Below are 20,238 nucleotides of genomic sequence, written 5' to 3' on the forward strand. Positions count from 1 at the left end.
GTGACAGGCATTGGAGCAAGGGTGGTTGGCTGAGCTGCTCCCTCTCCTTGGATGGGCCCAGGACTTCTCCACATGCTCTGTGTGTGCCTGACTTTGGACTTCCTCACTGCATGGCAGTCTCAGGACTCTAGTGTGAATGCCCCATCTCACAAGGGGAAAGCTGCACCACCCTTTATGGCCTAGCCTTAGAAGTCAGTTTTCTACCACTGTCAATAACTACAAGCAAGTCACAATCTCTCACAGATTCAAAGGGAAGGGAATGAGACTATGCCTCTAGGTGGGGAAGTGACAGAACGGGAGATACTGTTATAGCCATGTCTGAAAAAAACAATCTGTCACAGAGGGCCTGGCACAGGATATTCAACAAATGTTAAATGAATGAAACAAAATGGGGGCCACAATGATTGATTTTCTATTGCAGAATATTGAGCAACTGTGTATAAATTAAAATAAATGTATTAATAATAACAATATTAGCTATCATTTGTCAAGCGCTTAGTTTGTGCCAGACACTATGTTAAATTATTTATATGCATTTAATATGTACCTGGTAATATTAGTACTATGATAATCCCCATCTTTCAGATGAGAAACTGAGATCCAGAATTGTAACTTAAACCAGGTTACCTAGCTGAGAAGAGTGTGTGACACATACACACATACACCTTAATATGCCCATTTGCAGACAAATATGTGTGGATAACATTTCATTTCTTATCAATTTAATCCGGAATTTCCAAAAATACCTACCACACTTCAGGCAACATTATCAGAAAAAGAGAATTAGAATGCAGTAGTATTGAGTACAAAATTGGCACATGGAAGGTGCAGTTCTTTCTCTCTTCCTAGAAAATAAGCTCCACAAAGTTGAGGATTTTGTGTTGTCTGCTGCTATAGCCCCAGCTTTGAACAGCAATGGATACTTCAGAGCTGCACAATGCCAAAAGAAGGGACACAGGTTTAATAAGGAAGAAACAGCAACATGTGTGACAATATAGGCTGTAGCTATGAAGGCAAATAAAACAAAAATTACTTTCATAGGAAATATAGAAATAAATTAGGCAAAATAACTTGGTCTAAATTCTTTGGAAGATGTCTGAATTCCTTCCAATTAGTCAAACGATTACTCTAAATAGTTCTACTTTCAGTATCAGTATAGTCTGAATCCGTAACTTCTGACTTCAGTTGTCCAATTTATTTTACACCTGCCATACAATGACCTTCCACTTAGAAATTGGAGAGCACTCTCATAGATGTTCTCTCTGAGCCCACATAAGCAGAGGTGAGCAGAGGCCACTCATTCATGGCTCCTCAACACAAACTGAAGAACAGGGCTGGTCCACGATGAGAACCTAAGGTTCTTAGGTCCTCATGCAACTAAAGACCAGAAATAGAAGTAGCCTCTGGGTACTTGGATGATGATGTCAGCACAAGATTTCTCTCCATTCCATGCGCTGACCTTCCTCTATGGTGCCTTCATTCTCAGTTGCTCTCTCCTCCTCCAAACTTATATCAAGCAATATTAGCAGTAACAGTGGGGTTCCCCCCAACCCCAGCAAGAATTACAGCAGAAATTACAAGAAATTACAAGACTGAAACCAGGGGTAAAACAGTCCCACTCCTAAAACGTAAAGCACTGGGGAAGAGTTGTTTCCCCCAAAGGACAAACAAAGGTCTGTGAACAGGAAAAGAGGGAATTAATGCTGAATAGGCAGAAGCAATAATAAGCAATATATCTGACCAGTCACCCAACCTCCTCAAAAGGAATGCTCCTTCTGCTACATTTCCATGGTTTTGTAATCCTAGTTAGCATGTACTCATTCTTTTTTATATTTGCTACCACATGTTGCTTTTACATAGTGACTTTGCCTTTGTATCATTACCAGATAAGACATTAGTTTTCTGGTTTTAAAGTAATGACTTGGGAATTATGTTGTAAATATTCTATGTCTCAATTGTGGTGATGGTTACACAGGTGTCAACATTTGTTCAAATTTATGGGTGCATTTTATTGTGTCTAAATCATACCTCAATAAAGTTAATTTTAAGAAATGATGATAGGAGGCACCTGGGTGCTCAGTTGGTTAAGCCACTGCCTTCAGCTCAGGTCGTGATCCCAGAGTCCTGGGATCTAGTCCCACATCGGGCTCCCTGCTCCATGGGGAGTCTGCTCCCTCTGACCTTCTCCCCTCTCATGCTCTCTCTCACTGTCTCTCTCTCAAATAAATAAATAAAATATTTAAAAAAAAAAAAAAAAAGAAATGATGATAGGAGTGCCTGGGTGGCTCAGTGGGTTAAGCCTCTGCCTTTGGCTCAGGTCATGGTCCCAGGGTCCTGGGATCGAGCTCCGCAGCGGGCTCTCTGCTCAGCAGGGAGCCTGCTTCCCCCTCTCTCTGCCTGCCTACTTGTGATCTCTCTCTTTGTGAAATAAATTTAAAAAAGAAAAGAAATGATGATGGTAGTGATATTAATGATGATATTTATTGAGCTTTTTTTTTTTTTTTTTGGTAGTAGGATCTGTGCTAAGTTCTTTATTGCAACTCTAACCTTTACTATAATCTGGGAAGTAGGTACTGTTACCATCCTTATTTTTAGATAAAGTAACTAAAGATTAGAGAAGTAAGGTGCCTGAGGTCACATACTTAGTTGTAGAACTAGGCTAAGAATTCAAATCCATATGCCTTAAATAACCATCTGCATGTAGGCTATCCATAAGAAAGATTTATATATATATACATTAAGGCAGAGGCCTTAACCCACTGAGCCACCCAAGTGCCCCAATATTTTATATATTTTTAAAAATTAATAATACTAGCCAAACCTAAAACGGGAATAAAACCACACATGAATGATAGAAGACGTATCTCATTCTGAAATGTATGTGTTTTTCCAGGACCATTTGCTGGTATGCCCCCAATTTATCAATAATTCTGCAAGCCTCTAATTTGTTTTGGCTTTAAATCCATGGCGCCTACCATTAGTGTAGAAGCAATTGACTAAAACAGACATGAAATCCTTATTTTCCTTGGAAGAAGAAAGAGTAATCTATCCTTACAAATTCATTGGTGTGTAGTTCTTCGGGGGAGATGGCAGCACTTAATTAATATTCGTTGGCTCAAGAAATCAGTGAAATTCATATTACTTGTAGTATACTTGTTATTTGTAGTATACAGGTCTGTTTTATATGTTATCAACATTTTTCACACCTGCTACTTTTTTATTCACTATCCTTTCCTCATCCATTTATTGAGAAAGTACTTATATATAACATTTACTATGTAACAGATACTCTCCTCCACACTTGACAAAAATTAATTCAATTAATCCCTTAACAACCCTATTATTATCTTATCAGGATACTGAAAATGACTAACCTAAAGTCATAATAATAAAGTCAGAGCTGAGATTCTAACTCCGGACTAGTCTAGCTCCAGACTTAAAGCTGTGTTACTAGTAGAACCCCAAGTTCCCAGCTAAAGAATTGAATTCCTCGACGTCTACACAGCTGCTGGTGGCCATGTACCATTTTTTCTGGCCATCAAGATCTAACTGGAAATCTACTGGATGGGGCTTTGGAAAAGATTTTGGTTTTTTGATAAAGGGACAGCTAACACACACTTTTTGTCCACCTTCCCTCCCTACTCTTTTTGCCTAGACTATGGATGTAATGTGTGAAGGAGCAGCAGTCACCTTGCAACCATGAGGATCAATGCCACATGCCAGGTGCCTTGGTGATATCCATAAGCCACAACATCCAGCGCTAGGATGTCCAACTACCAACTACTCAGAACAGGAAGAGGGGGGAAATTCAACCTATTTAGGCACCATTAATGGACTTTTTGGTTACTCAAAGCCAGATACAACCCTAACTGATATGATGCATTAATCACAAAAGCTATTTATCGTATCACCTCCTCTTGAATTTTGGGCATCTGCATTAATACATGGTTCTTAGGGAGTTTCCAAAATGGAAAATCATTAGGATTTTTTTTTTTAACATTTTATTTATTTATTTATTTGTCAGAGAGAGAGCGCAAGCAGGGGGAGCAGCAAGGCCGAGAGATAAGCAGGCTCCCTGCTGAGCAAGGAGCCTCTTACAGGACTTGATCCCAGCACCTGGGGATCATGACCTCAGCTGAAGACAGCTACTTAGCTGACTGAGCCACCCAGGTGTCCTGAGAATCATTGGTCTTAAAGGAGGGTTTCCTAAACATTTAAAAATAATATCTACATTTACAGGAATGTGTATTAAATGAAGAAAGATATTTAAGAAAGATGATACTCCATGAATAAAAATAAGCTTGTTCAAAGACTGAGATGAAACCAGAAAACTATCAAAGATAATTTCAATTACAGACCCAGGATTATCTGGGTCCATAAAAATAACCGGTCTGTTTCTCCTAGCTGTTGCTGCTGAAATGACCAAGGGCAATAGCTTACTTCAGTGAATTCACCTACACAAAAGCAGTCCTGTACACTTGCTCTCTTTCTTGCCTCCATATCTTCACGTACATTTGTATACCGTGCACGATAGCATATTAGAGGTCCTGAGATGTCCTGTAGTAATTAATCCTGTGAGACTGTTCTGAACGTAGCTCTTTTCATTTTTCTTTGAGTACAGAACCTGTTTCCCCCACACATCCCCCAAAGTTCGTGCTCTATGAAACACATCTGGGAAATGAACACTATCCTAGACACCAAGAACGGGGCCAAAGGAGAAAGGGGTCATTTCTAGTCTTTTGGTTGCCATTTCAGTTGTTGCAAAATAGAAGGTTTGTCACTGGGAATTTAAAAACTTTCTAAAGCAACTAGAAAACACTCACTATCCAACCTCAAATCCTTATTAGTGGGTAAGTTCTCTTCTCTGGGGATCCCTGCCCCTTTAGATGGCTCGGGGTTTGTGGTGATGCTGTGGTTTTTAGTGGGTGCTCTTTCTATCGCAGTGGCCCTGGTGGTGTAGTAGAGGGCAGCATTTCCGTAGAGAAATTATTCTCGCCATCACTTCCTTCTAAGGAGAAGCCAGTATGAAACATGAGTACAAAAATAGGTTATCTTGCATCTACACACAGGGCATAGGGGATATAATATCTGCTGGATCTACAAGAGTAGATGTTGGCAGATTTCTTTTATTTATTTCCCCACTTCCCTTTCTAGTTCGTTTCTGGGATTTCCCATCACTACATTTATATTACCCGGCACCATCTGCAGAAAAATTTGACTTACAAAATTAGTGGCTATAATACTCTCAGCCTGAAGAATTGCACCACGAACACACTAACATTTTCCAATTTAAAAACTAGCTCTTTTCTAAAGGCTGTTTTGCCTGGAAAGTGACAATGTGAACCAGCCCTGCGCTTCCCAAAGCTGATCTAATGACCTCTGTCAGCACAGAACAAAGTTTTCTCTGATCCACCATGGAACGAGAAAAAGAGTGAGAATGCAATGAGTTTTCCATAACATGCATTCCATTGGAGGCAGCACTTTCTATTTTGAGATTATGTACTTCCTGCAAATTTGGTATGAACATACTCATTTTTTGTATGAACGTACTCTTTTTGTTTAAAGTAGGATGATGATAAATGAAGGTAGGAGCAGTATTTTTAAAAAATTCTTTGGTGAAATTTAAATTTGGAAGTCCTGTGTCCCTCCAACTTTGTTTGGTGTTGTTTGTTTCCTGTAAGTAATGTCTACACCCAACTTGGAGCTCAAACTCAAGACCCCAAGATCAAGAGTCACATGTTCTACCCACTCAGCAGGCCAGGCAGCCATTTGTTCTGTTTTTGATTTGAGTTTAGAAATGGCTCCTTGAGCCCAGGGAACTTGTGTATCTTGTCCATGGCTGTGTTCCCTCTTACTTGTAAAACGCCTAGCAACAGGAGGCAATCAATACAGTATGACAGGTGTTAAAAGATAAACTGAGGCACATTAAACTCTTTGAGGGTTTATTTGAGCAAACATCAATCCCATCAGGCAGCACCAAATGGAATGACTGGGAGTGCTCCACGGAAAGGAGTTAAGGGCAAAGTTTTTATGGAGAAGACTTGGAAGCAAAGCAAAGCAATTATTTGGTTATAACTTAAGTGGTTGTTTTACGTGGGAAAGCCTGTGTGGTTGTTTATGATTGGTTGCTCTTCAGTTTCATTTTCTCAGATTCAAGTGCATTGAGTCCTTCTTAGGTTTTGTTTTGGTTACTTGGCTATCAAGACCTTAGAACAACCTCAGTGGGTCTCCTTGTTTAATCACTTTAACACAAACTAACCCAGAGATGGGCAGACTTTTTCTAGAAAGATTTTCCAGGCTTTTTGGACAATTCAGGCTCTATTGTACCTCCTCGAGTCTGATGATGTGGCAGGGAACCAACCACAGACAATACACGAATGAATATGGTGGCTGGGTTTCAAAAAACTGTATGGACACTGAAATGTGAATTTCATGTAATTTTCAAGCATCAGAAACTCTTCTTTTCATTTTGTTTTCCAGCCATTAAAAAATATAATACCTAATCTTAGTAAGCCATATAAGTAGATAAGTAGCAGGCTAGATTTGGCCTGCAAGCCATAGTTTCCTAATTCTCGGACTAACCAAATGAAAGAAAGGAAAAGCAATTCAAATCCATTTCTTTGGCCTATTGTTAGTGAGGAGTATTATAAATGACAGTGAAGAAACATTTTGAAACTAAAAAGGACCAGATAATATCTCTGTCAGTATAAAAAATAGTAGATAGACCTACTAAATTTATTTAGAAGATTCAATTTCTTACTGTTTCCCAAAAGGCAGAAATGAGAAAACCAGGAGTCCCACTGCACACCAACCAATTATCTCTGAACTGGGCTATTCATGAACTCACAGAACCAAGTAGCCTTAGAGCTAAAAGAGATTATGGAAAATATCCAATTCAATCACATTGTCTTAAAGGCAAGGAAACTGAGTATCAGGGAAGAAAGATACTTCCCCAAGGTCACTTACCTAAAGAACGAAAGTAATCTAATAAGGAAAGAACACTTCTGAAGGCTGAATAAAAAATAAAGTTGTATAATGAAAAAAGTATCAGTTTCCATCCATAGGTTCAAATTCTGGCTTTGACACAATGATTTCGAATCTCAGGTAAGTTACTTAACTATCTGAGTCTCAATGTCTTCATCTTTAGAAGATGAACAGTAAGTAATTATCACAGAGAGGTATAGTTAAGAAAAAATGAAATAATTTACCTAGTACATTGTCAGACATAATAAATGCCCAATAAATTATAATTTGTATTACTATATGAAATTTTAAAAACCTCCAAATGTACTATGCTTGCTAAAAACATCTTGAAATTACAGCTTTTAAAGTGAGCTAAGAAGTGAAAGCCAAGTATTTGATGTTTTAACAAACATATTTTTATCTTATTAGTTGAAATACTTCCTTGAATTTCTATTTATAGCATTCCTCAAAGACGATGAGTGCTTGTTTTAAAACTGAAATCACAAAGTAGGATGGAGGTTTTCTTTTTCTTTCTTTAGGATGGCATCTGATTAACAGCACTAACACAGGTCACTGAAATACCCCCCAAATCATTCAACTATGGAGACACCCTACCACTTGTTAATTTGTATTTAAGTTTCTTAGCTAACAATAATTGGGGGAAGATGAAGGATGTAGTAGTTAAAAGACATGGTCAAGAATGTTCTCATATCATCTTTTTAAGTTAAATTTATTTAAGTAGTCTCTACACCCATTTGGGGGCTCGAACTCACTAACCATAGATCAAGAGATGCACACTCCCCCAACTGAGTCAGCCAGGCACCCTTCACATTATCTTCTATAAAGTAATGCCAATAACAAAATCTCAAGCACAGACAGACATAGCTTTTAACCACAGCTCTGCTGCCTGCTGGCTGTGTGACTACGGCCAAAGAATCTCCCAAAGTTTCCGGCATTTCAAGTATAAAATGGGGGTGACAATGGTGCCTACCTCACAGGGCTGTTGTGAAAATTAAATAGTAGCATGCACAGAAAGTGTGCATTCCTTAGACCAGTGTCTGCCGTGCATCGTGGGTTCAAAAACAAATAAAGCAGTAGCTGGCCATGTTGTTTGTTAGAAGATGAACTTAAATAAAATCCATTTTTATAATCTTTTGTCTCCTCTGCTGGATATGAGATTTAAGTGTGAAAGAACTGTTTTTCAGAGTTATAATGTAAACTAGAACAGTAACGGTGCGCTTGAAGCTAGAAATGCCAAAGGTTTCCTCCATTGTTCCAGTAAACCAAGAGGAAACCAAGAGCCTCAGGGGTTTCTAGGAACTAGGAACACAGGTTCAATTTCAGACTCTAAAACAGAAAAGGATTTTGCTGGTTACTTTGGAGAGATTCAGATCTAACTCTTCAAGAAGCTTTCCTGTCCTCCCAGTTGAAAATAGTCCTCACTCTTGGTCTTCATTGCTATTCTGTATCTCAGACCCCTGCTTGTTTTCTTCAGTGCATGCATAACAATTTCAAGTTATTTGTTTATTGACTACCCCTCAGACACATTATCTCCCCCTTCTTCCTACCTCCTCCTCACTTCACTAGAATGTAAGCCCCTCATTGGCAAGGACGGAGCTGGGATCATGTGGTTCATGGCTCCATCCTCCCACCCCTAGAACAGCACCTGCTGTTCCAGTAACTATCTGGTGAATGAACCAATGAATGAATGAATGAATGAATGAATGACTGTATGAATGGGCAGCCCTGGCAGAAGCTTCAGGCTTTCCCTCAAAGTGTAGAAAGGAAGGGGAACTGATCTTGTGGCTGACACAAAAGGAAAAGAAAACTAATAAAATTGTGACCACACAGACCCAGCACTGAAGTCCTAGACCACAGAGGCTCAGACTTTCTAGGGCAGGGAATACAAGGAGTGTGTGATATGTGGGTGACTCCAGGCCAAAGAAGTTACACACACACACACACACACACACACACACACACACACACAGGGAGAGAGAGAGAGAAATACAGTATCCAAAGACAGGGTACATCAGAATTTGCTAGGTTGTTACTTAAGGCACAATAATTTCTCTTCACTTGGCCTCTGGGTCACCTCCCACTCACTGCCCTTGGGTCTCCTTTCTCATTGTCCCGTCTTCCTCTGTTTCCTTTGCTGATTCCTCCCTGTTCTCCCATCCTCTGATCACCGGACTTTCCCAGGTTAGCTGGAAAATCTCTATTCACGCGCACATCCTAGGTTACTCCAACCTGCCTCACAAGCACAAATTCTATCTGCAAGCTAAAATCTGAATGTCTACCCTAGTTTTGACCTCTTCTCTGAACTCCAGACAGGCATACATAGCTTGACTGCTCAACACTTTACCTGTATACCTAAATAAGCATCTCAAACTTAGAAAGAGACCTGGACTGAACTCTTGATTTTTCTCCCCAAATCTGCTCCTTCCAATGGCAAATCCAACCCCACAGATGTTCAAGCCAACAACCTTACAAGCAGCCTTGTCTTCCAATTATTGGCAAGCTCTGTTGGCTGAGTCTTCAATACAAACCTGTAATCTGACTGCTTTTCCATCTTTCCTGCTACTATGGCCCAAGCTATCACCATATTTTTCCTAGATTATTATTTTTTTAAAGATAGCTCCTATTCTTTTTTTTTTTTTTTAAGATTTATTTATTTGACACAGAGAGAGAGATTACAAGTAAGCAGAGCAGCAGGCAAAGAGAGAGGGACAAGCTCTGCTGAGCAGAGAGCCCAATGTGGGGCTCGATCCCAGGACCCTGAGATCATGACCTGAGCCGAAGGCAGAGGCTTACCCAACTGAGCCACCCAGGTGCCCCCCTTTTCCCTAGATTATTGCAGTAACCTCCTAACTGGTCTCCTGACTCTGCCCATGCCGCCTATAGTTAAGCCTCCCCCAATCAGCCAGAGTGATTCTAACAGAACAGTAAATTATATCACAACACTCTCCTGCTCAAAAGCCTCCAATAGTTTTCCATCTTACCAAAAGAAAAGCAAAAGTATGATCTAGCCCAGGGATGCAACTCTTCTCATCTCATTTTCTACTGTTCTCCCCCAACTCACTCTGCTCTGACTGGCTGATAATCCACATGGATCCCAATTAATTTTAATAATATAAGTCTGAAAATTTGGCATAGGCATAGAAGGTCTGACCAAAAGTTAATAAACTGTTTTAGTTGGAGAAATACCTGATTTTTCTTTTTGTTTTAATTTTAATTCCAGTGTAGTTAATGTGCAGTGTTATATTAGTTTCAGGTGTACAATATAGTGATTCAACAATTCCACACATTCCTCAGTGCTCATCATGGTAAGTGTACTCTGAATCCCCTCACCTGGTTCACCCATCCACCACCCACCTCCTCTCTGGTCACCACCACTTTAGTCTCTGTATCTATGAGTCTTTTTTTGTTTGTTTATTTGCCTCTTCTTTGTTCATTTGTTTTTTTCTTAAATTCCACATATGAGTGAAATCATATGATATTTGTCTTTCTTTGATTGACTTATTTCACTTAGTATTATGCTCTCTAGATCCATCCATGTTGTTGGAAATGACAAAATTTAATTTTTTAAATCTTTTTTCTTAAAGATTTTATTTATGGATTTGACAGAGAAAGATCACAAATCAGCAGAGAGGCAGGCAGAGAGAGAAAGAGAAGCAGGCTCCCCGCTGAGCAAAGAGCCCAATGCGGGGCTCGATCTCAGGACCCTGAGATCATGACCTGAGCCAAAGGCAGCAGCTTAACCCACTGAGCCACGCAGGTACCCCAAGATTTCATTTTTTATGGCTGATGTATATGTATTTATGTATGTGTGTGTGTTTATCGTAACTTCTTCATCCATTCCTCTATGGATGGACACTTGGGCTGCCTCCATAATTCAGCTATTGTAAATAATGCTGCAATAAACACAGTACCTGTATCTTTTTTGAATTGTTTTTGTATTGTTTAGGTAAATACTCAGTAGTGGAATAACATGATCATAGGATAATACTATTTTTAATTTTTTGAGGAACCTCCATGCTGTTTTCCACAGGAGCTCTATCAGTTTGCATTCCTACCAACAGTGCATGAGGGCTCTTTTGTCTCCACACCCTCACCAACATCTGTTGTCTCTTATTAGTAACTTTTCTGATGCTATGGTGTCAGACCAGCACATAGTTTACGGTCTTTAGCAATTGCTTTAGGTCCCTAGAGTTAACCCTTTGGGCAAAAATGCAAATTAGATGACCTCCAACTGTCTGCTAGTAACCCTCTATCCCAGTCTTGGACAACAATCTGCTCTAGTTTTAGTATCTTAGGGGGTATCTTTTCATGCCACAAAAGCTACTAAGGCTGAAACATCTGTTCCACTTAGGAGGAAACATAGACCTTCCTTCAACAGATACTTTTGAAATCTAACTAGGTTTCAGGTGCTGGTGAGGCACTGAGGAGTCAAGGAGGAACAAGGGAGGCCCACGTCTTCAAGGAACTCACAAAGGAGTCCAGGTGATGGCAAGAGAACCTGGTCTTTACAGAGCAATGACAGAGGGATGCCCAGCGTACTATGGGAGCCAAGGGGAGGGCACCCAACTCAGCCTGAAGAGGGTGAGCCAGGCTTCCTAGAGGGATGGGCAGCTATGCTGAGGCTTACATGGAGGTATACAAATGAAAGTACACAGTGGGTCATATATTAGAGTGGAGAACATAAGCAAAGAATCTGCATGCGGTGTGTAGGAAACCACAGACATTTGAGGCAAGATACTCTTAAGGTGAGGCTGGAAAGGAAGGCAGAGAGCAGGACACAAAGAACTTGATTTAACATAAGCAAGGAACATGATCTTTGTTCAGCAGGCAACAGAGAGCCCGTGAAGAAGGAGAATGTGGATGCTGTAAGGACATGCTTGGAGACAGGCAGACTGCAGGGAGCACCCAAGGAGAAGATGATACAAGTCTGAATTAGGCAGGAGGAGCAGAGATGGGGGAGAAAGGCAGACTTTAGAAACAGTGAGTTAAAATTAATGAAACTTGATGTGAAGGAGACCAGGAGGAGGCAAGTGTGACCTTATGGTTTCTCTTCTTGAGGCTATTATCAAGTTCAAAGTAGCAATATCAGGCAGGAAGAGGATTTCATCTTAGAGGCATTGAACTTAAAATATTAAGGGAAAGGCATTCATTCATTTATCCATTAATTTAAGAGCTATTTCTAAAGTATCTACAATGTGAATGTAGGAGTGTGAATGTGAAGGGAGAGGTCTGGACTTCAGAGAGTGGGCGTCATGAGCACATGGATGATCGGGAGTTCACCCACAAGGACGGCTGGCACAGGGCTTGGCCCAAAGGAGGCTGTCTGTGGGTACCTGCTGGGAAGAATGAATGAAGAGTTAGTGTTTGTAAGAAAAACAGAGCTGTGAATGAGCCAGGACACTCTGGAAAACCCCAGTGGTTCAGGCTTGAGGAAAGGATACAGAAATGGAGTAGTCAGAAGTGTGGAGGAGGGGCAAGGTGTCATGTCATGAACATCAAGTGAGATAGGAACCAAGTACATACACATTATCACGTATTAGAAAGACTTCTTTATTCTGAGCCTTCTCCACTGTTAAAATTTCTTCAGGAATTTTCTGAGTGGAAAGTGAAATGGGTCTCTAGACAAATATAGAGCCCCCTGCCAAAAAAAAAAAAAAAAGTCTCTCTTTTCTTTCCTTAGATTTTTGTCACCTTGTAATCCAAGGGTTATTTGGCCAAGAGCTGCATTTCTAGTTAACAAATTTAATTATCACATTTGTGCTATTCTGTGATTTTGCTTAAATCAGTTTGAATCTTTTTTTTCCTCACACGATGATTATTTTTTATTCTCGGTGTTAACTCCCTGATGCTGATTTAAGCCAGAGGATATAACTTTATTAGTGTGAAAACAATAGAATGTCCAGGACCTGATGGCATCATTCACTTAGTATTATATTCATCTAGTGGTGACACAGGTGCAAGCTGCCCGTCAATGATGTGTGAGTGTGATGATACTAGTTTTTCTTTGTTTTTGTTTTGTTTTGGTCTTTGTCTACCCAACATCCATTTGCATACCCCATTCTTACGATAATGATATCTGAGTTTTCTTGGGAAACCACATCTTCCCCATTTCTGGTCCAGGTGATTTGGGTAGAGCTGACTACCCTGGGCTTCAAGGGGAAGGCATGTGACCCAGGGTTGGTCAGTAAAACACGGTGATGCCCTGGGCTCAGTGACTAGCTCATGACAGCCACATGACCCAATCAAAGGCAATGAGATGGAATTCTTGGACTCGGTAGAGCAATCAGACCAAAGGTACTCTATTGAACTTGAAGTTGGGTGGATATATATGGATATATACCAGGAGCTAATATGAGTCACCATATAATAGGGAGAGCCTATCTGAGAATGATGCTGATGTAGAGGAAGGAAGAGGTGAGACATGAAGAGAAAGAGAGACTGGCCAAGTACAAAAGACACTGGGATCCTAGATCTGGCCATACCTGAAGCTAGCTAGCATACTGCTGTATTTCTTAGTAACATGAGCTGATCAGTCCATTTAAAGCTTTGGCCACATTTTGTTACCTTTCCCACCTCTTGAACTCAAAAAAGACCAGATGAAACACATAAGGGCATCGTTTTTTTCTGCTTTATCTGCCAACAGAGAATCAGCTGTGTAAAGTCATAGAAACTCCCTTAGCCCAACTACCCTATGAATTGCAACCCACATTATAACACAGCATCTGTAAGTGCTCTCATCACCTTCTGTGTCAGCTTCATTCTCTGTTTCTAACTGATGCTCTCTCTGCCTCAGCTCTCTGTTCCTCACCTGAACTCACAGAACCCACAATGTTCTGCATTGCAAGGTCCACTAGGCTGTGGTCCTCACTGCTTCCCGGGGACACTGCTTGTGCATTATGTTCACCTCCAGTGGGCTCTCTCTCTACCATAGCAGTCTGACTTTTTAAATAACAAAAGCTGGACTGGAGGACTGAATGGCAGCCACTGCTGTCCCCAAGCTTGGAAAGCCCAGTGCCCGGCTGTTGGGCTCTGGCTACCACCCAATGGCACCAGTACGCTCCAGCCTTCTTGTCCCGAATGCCCTACCTGTTGCTGTTTTCCCTCCCTCCCCCGTGAAGACAAGTTTAGCCTGATGCTATCCCCAACTCTGTCATTTCTGTCACTGCTGTGCCACCCAGGACCTTTATCATATCCCCTCAGGGATCTCGGGAATGCCTATGAAATCATACCTTAGTGGCCTATTGGAATCCAGCTTTCGAACGCTATTTCACAAGCACCATAATGACACTATTTCTCCTAAATTAGGTTGTTTAAAGCTGTCTCCCCTTTTCCTGCCTCCAAACAGGCGAGGCAAGTCATTCACATCTGCCAAGAGAGGAAAATAGCTATCTTCGGAATTAAACAAGAGAAGAATTTTTCCTTCAGCTTTTGCTGAAAATCCTGAGAAATAACAGAGGGATCAACACTTCCAAGGGCAGATGATCTTCTTCCTCTGCTTTTACTACCTTTCTCTCATCAATGAGTATAAACTGAGTAGTCTTTTGCTTTCTTGTCAGCCCTGGAAAACTGAGTTGTAATCATTTAACTCAAATACACCAAATGTCTAATGAATATCTATTACCTGCCAGCACTAGACTAGGTAAAGGGCATACAGAGGAGAATCCTACAGGCAAGACTCCTGCTTCATTTAGATTCTGTTCTAGTGAGGGTAGAAAAGAGGCAGCAAATCAATGTGTAAACAAATAAGTGAACAGAATTTCAGACAGTGGGAAGTGCTATCAAGGAAGTATAAGGGAACAATTTTAGAGAGAGTTATCAGAGAAGGTTGTACTGAAGAGGTAATAATTGATTAAAACCCAACTAAAGAAAAGGTATAAACCATATGAAAGTCCATGGAATGGAGCATTCTGGACAGCAGGTCAGTATATGCCAAGACCCAGGGCTTGGAGCAAGCTTGATGTGCTAGGGGAGGGGTCAGTAAAATATGGCCCAGGGACCAAATCTGGCCTGCCTTCTTTCTATGTTCAGCCAAAAAAAGTAAGAGTGGCTTTTATATTTTTAAATGGTTCGGGGGGGGGGGGGGAACAAAATAAAATAACAATATTTCATGACACAAGAAAATTATGTGAAATTCAAATTTCAGTGACCATAAATAAATTTTTTACTGGAAAGCAGCCATGCTCACTCATTTATATATTTTCCATGGCTGGTTTTATGCCTCATTGGCAGAGCTGGGAGACTGTGTGGCCTATAAAACCTAAACTGTTTACTATCTGGCTTTTTGTGGAAAAAGTTGACAGAACCCTGTGTTAGAAGAATAGGAAGATATATCTTCCCAGGGTAGAAATAAACTTGAATTTCTTTAATTATTTAAGATTCTTTTGCCTATAAATAACAGAAATCGACTTAAGTAATGTGGAGAATTAAAGGTGCCATAAACTCTTTGATACGTTCCTATCAAGAGGTGGAATCTATGCCATCTCCTCTTGAATCTGGGCAGCATTTACACCTGCTTCGACCTATAGAATATGGCAGAAGTGATTCTGTGCCTGTCAAGGCTTGGGCCAGAAGAGACTGGCAGCATCCACTTCCTGCCTCTTAGAACTTTCTCTCTTTGAAAGTCCTGAGCCCCATTTCAGAAGTCTGACTACCTTGAGATGGCCATGCTGGAGAGCCCACATAAACATGCTCTGATTGAAGGTCCCAGCTAAGCCTAGGCTTCCAGCCATCACTGCCAAGACACCTACTGTATGAGGGAAGCCATCTTGGATTTGCCAGACCAGCCCATTAGCCAATTGAATACCACTGAGTGAGCTCCACTGATGCTACATGGAATAGAAAAATCATTCATCTGGGCCCTCTGTGGCTTTTGGCCCACAAAATTGTGGAATATAATAAAATGGGTGCTGCTTTATGTCTCTCCGTTATGAGATAATTATTTCATAGCAATAGACAACCAAAACAAACAAGAGAAAATTTCATTATCTCATATAATAAGAAGTTCAGAGATAGATTAGGGTCCATGCACAATATATTCTCATACAACTTTTCTGCAATTCCTTTGGCTCTGCTCTCTATTTCGGGCTGGTTTCATCCTCTGGCTGGCAGCAAGATGGCTGCAGTAGTTCTAGGAGTCTCATTCAAAACTGACAGTGTCCAGAGTCAGAAGAAAAGAATGTTCTTTTTTTTTTTTTTTAAGATTTTATTTATTTATTTGACAGAGAGAGATCACAAGTAGGCAGAGAGGCAGGCAAAGAGAGGGGGGAAGCAGGCTCTCCACAGAGCAGGGAGCCCAATGCAGGGCCCAGTCCCAGGACCCCAGGATCATGACCTGAGCCGAAGGTAGAGGCTTAACCCACTGAGCCACCCAGGTGCCCCCCACCCTTTTTTAAAAGATTGCTTTGTGAATATGTTTTTAAAAAAATAAGTCAAACATAGCCAAATTTCAAATGGCTATCATTAATATTTATTAGGTCTTGGCAGGCCTGGTGCTAGACACTTAGGGCCACTATAATTAAAAGGTACTAAGATAAAGGAAGGGAAACAGTAGGATCTTAGATATAAGACCTACATAATGTATAGAACCTAGTCAAAATAAAAATGGAGAGCCCCTTATTAAAAAAATTATTTCAAGATGGCAGCAGGGCACCTGGGTGGCCCAGTCTATTGGGCATCTGCCTTTGGCTCAGGTCATGACCCCAAGCCTGGCTCCTTGCTCGGTGGGGAGTCTGCTTCTCCCTCTCCCTCTGCCCCTCACCTGCTTATGCTTTCTATCTCTGCTCTCTTTTTCTCTCTCTCAAATAAATAAAATCTTTAAGACAGTAAAGAATTTCAAGACAGCAATAACAGAATATTAAACTAAACACGCAGTCTTCAGCATACAGGGCCCTGTGTGATTGCACAGGGTGCATGCCCATGAAGCTGGCCCTGGGAAAGAACAGGGGTCCGCAGGAGAGGACAGCAGAGGGCCAGGAAGCCCTCCTTGAGGAGGTGGTATTTACACAAGGACCAAAGGATGATTAGGAGTGGCCAGGTGAAGAGCCAGGAGGAATGGGGCTCCCCAGAAGAACAGTAGTCTTCTTCCTCCCTCCAGGTTGGCTGCAAGACTTAGGGTGGCCTGTCTTGCTCAGTAGTGCTGAGACAAAGAGAAAGGTAACAGATCCCTTTCCTGTCTGTGCCAGCTCAAGCCTGTTTCCCACCCCTTTTCTGTGTTCCAGGTCTTAGCACTTGGGTAATCTACCCATATAATCTGATCCTTCCCTTCCAGCACTAGAGATGTCAGGAGAGCCCTAGAGGGGCCCAGCCCTGTTCCTTGCAGAGCTCAATTGTAAGTGCTTCCCAGGATAGCAGCCCAAACATCCTGATCCACGTGGCCCAGGCTTAACATAAACAGGGAAGAGTTCTTCCTATCCTCACATTTGCTAACTGCAAACCATGAAGACAGCAAGCACTAACTGGACCTCAAAAAATTTTTATCACCAAACATGAATCTTTTCCCTAGAATTACCTTAACCCATTTTAGTTGTAAATACAATGAGATAAAAAGCTTATTAAAAATACAGATACCCCAGCCTCATGCCAAACCCAACTCCTCTATTTTTAACAAGTTCCACAGGTAATTCTGATGCTCTGCCAGGTCTCTGAACCACTGCTCCAGCAAGCTGGAAAAAAATAAGGAAATAATTCCCATTTGGCTGGTAGGAGTCAACAGGTTCATTTCTGTCATTAAATGTAACCCATGAAGCAAGCTATAGTTCTATTTTCTATACATACACACCTATGATAAAGTTTAACTTATAAATTAAGCACAATAAGATGCAAAGAACAATACAAACAAAAAAGAGAAATTACAACAATAGACTATAATAAAAGTTATGTGAGTGCGGTCTCTAACTGTCTCTTAGAGTATGCTTTTGTACTGGACTCATCCTTGCAATGAATGAGATGCTAAAATGCCTATGTGGTGAGATGATGTGAGGTGAATGTTGGAACGTAATGTTAGGCTGCTACTGACCTTCTGACATTAAATCAGAAGGAGTTGATCTGCTTATAGACTGTGATTAACTGCTGGTAACTGAGACTGTGGATAACAGGGGACTACTGTACTTGAACTCAGTACCTCAATTTCCTCAGTAAGTAATCTCTCCAATACATCTCTAGCCTGGACGCTCTCCAAAGTGTAAAGTTCTTCTGGCCTTCCCATTAATGTAGTCCCCCTTCTAGGGGCAGCACCTCAGTCTCCCCAGGCAACTAACGACCCCTCTCCTATAGTAGGTAGGCTTGGTAGGAGTGTCAGTCAAGGTGCTCTGAGGCACCCTAGCTGACCAGTGGACCCAAGACTCACGTCTGGCCAACCAGATTTTCTCTCCCAGGAGATGAAATCTTGAGACAAGTGAAACAGAGAGCAAAGTAAGTGAAGTTGATTCATCTGGTGTGAGTGACCCCAAAAGTCTGTCTGTTGGTTCCTGCTCCCTGAGCGATCCTGCCTCCTCTGCTTTTTGAAACCTGGTTTGCCAAGCTTTGTCTTGGGATCTGCAAGTGACCCCATTGCCCATTTCTTTTGCCTAAGTAAGCCAGAATTGGTTCTGTTGCTTGCCACTGAAGAATCCTAACAGATTCTTAGAACTGAGCTCTCTGATAGTACTCTACGGGATAATGATGTCAGAGCTTCCACTCTTATCAAGCCATTATGAATGACGCTCTTATAACTAAAGTGGCCATTCTACACGAAGAGTTTATTTTAATAATGACGTCTTTGTTCCAGTAATAATAGACAGTGAAAATTCCTCAATAAGAAAAAGGATTATTCACTGTCCTGCCAAAATGTCTTCAATGGAAACAGGCTTTGGGTAAATACTCTTGATCTAAATGAGGTTCATTGTCCTGGACCTTAGGGAAGGAAAGGACAAGAGAAAAAAAGATAAAGGAAAAGAGTCTGGTTTTCAGTTTAAACCAGCTCCCCTTCAGTTGCATTTCACCCTTTTTACACACACATTTAAGATGAGGTCTACTCTTGAAGTATCTAAAAGAGGGCTGGAAATTGCAGCCAAACATGCACTTGGAAGGGTGACTAGTGCAGAGGAAATAGCTTCAGCAACTGAACCTTTTCCTCTCAGCAGCCTCAACCTTATTTCTACCCATGCCTCGCTGTTTTGGTCTCGGTAGGCATCTTTGTGATTATGATTCTAACTATCATAATCCTTCCTGTGAATCCTGTGAAGTGAATCCTTCCTGTGAACCAGGCATGCTGCTAGGCATTTTATAGGCATTACACATTTAATCTTTACAGTGGCCCTTCCAGGTTAGTATTCTCATCATCCCCATTTTACAGAGGGAGAAACTAAGCTCAGTGAGTTTAAGGCGTAGGGCTAATGATGGATAGAATCCACCACTTACTACTGGTGTGTCCCCATTTGTCCTGAAGACTTCCTTCCACTGTGCCCTGTTGCCTTAAGTGGAAAGTGCCTGTTCAGTCCACACATCACTGGAAAGAGTACTGAATGTGGCATTACATCTCAAATCAAATGGCAACTAGGCTGACTATTCACGTAATGTTCTGTTTTCCTGGATAAATTATAAGTTCCTTGAAGACACGAACCATGTTTTGTCTACCGCAGTCTCACCAGATCATGTCTGGCACAGAGGAAGTGCTCAAAAAGTGCTTAGGGAATCAATGACTATCTTGTAGGGTCCTCAGACCTTACAGAAAAGGAGGGTTCCTGTCAAGGGGACCCTTCTCAGGAAATAGAAATTCCAAATCACCCCTAGAGAATCCAGCCAACTGAAAAGTTTGGCCAAGCCTTTAAACAGCACAGATGATTCTCAATTTGGGGTCCTGGGCAGTGCTTTCCATTTCAGAAAAGCTGTTCTCTCTTTGAGGCACAGTCATGCTTTGGCTTAGGTTTGAGGAGGGGAAGTTTCTAAAAATCTGAGAGGGAAAATAGAAGCTAAAAGGCTGACATACAAGTCAAAATTTTTCCAGGACCGGCTACCTCACAAAATGTCCAAATCTGGTCCCAGGCACTCCACTGAGGACTGGGAGCTCTCAGAACAACAGCTAATCTTTGATTGACACAAGATCCATGAGGTATCCCTGGGTAAATTCCTTTTGTGCCCCAAATGTGGAAAACCTCCAAATAACCACATATACAACCCACCAAAATTTCCTGCCAAGTCTATGGGGTTCCCTTAGTGGGGCCTCATTTCTTCACTGTTACCAGTTCAGAGTTTGGCCTACGGATTCAAGCAAACCTG

This window comes from Meles meles, chromosome 3 (genome assembly GCF_922984935.1).
Source record: "Meles meles chromosome 3, mMelMel3.1 paternal haplotype, whole genome shotgun sequence".
Taxonomy (NCBI): Eukaryota; Metazoa; Chordata; class Mammalia; order Carnivora; family Mustelidae; genus Meles; species Meles meles.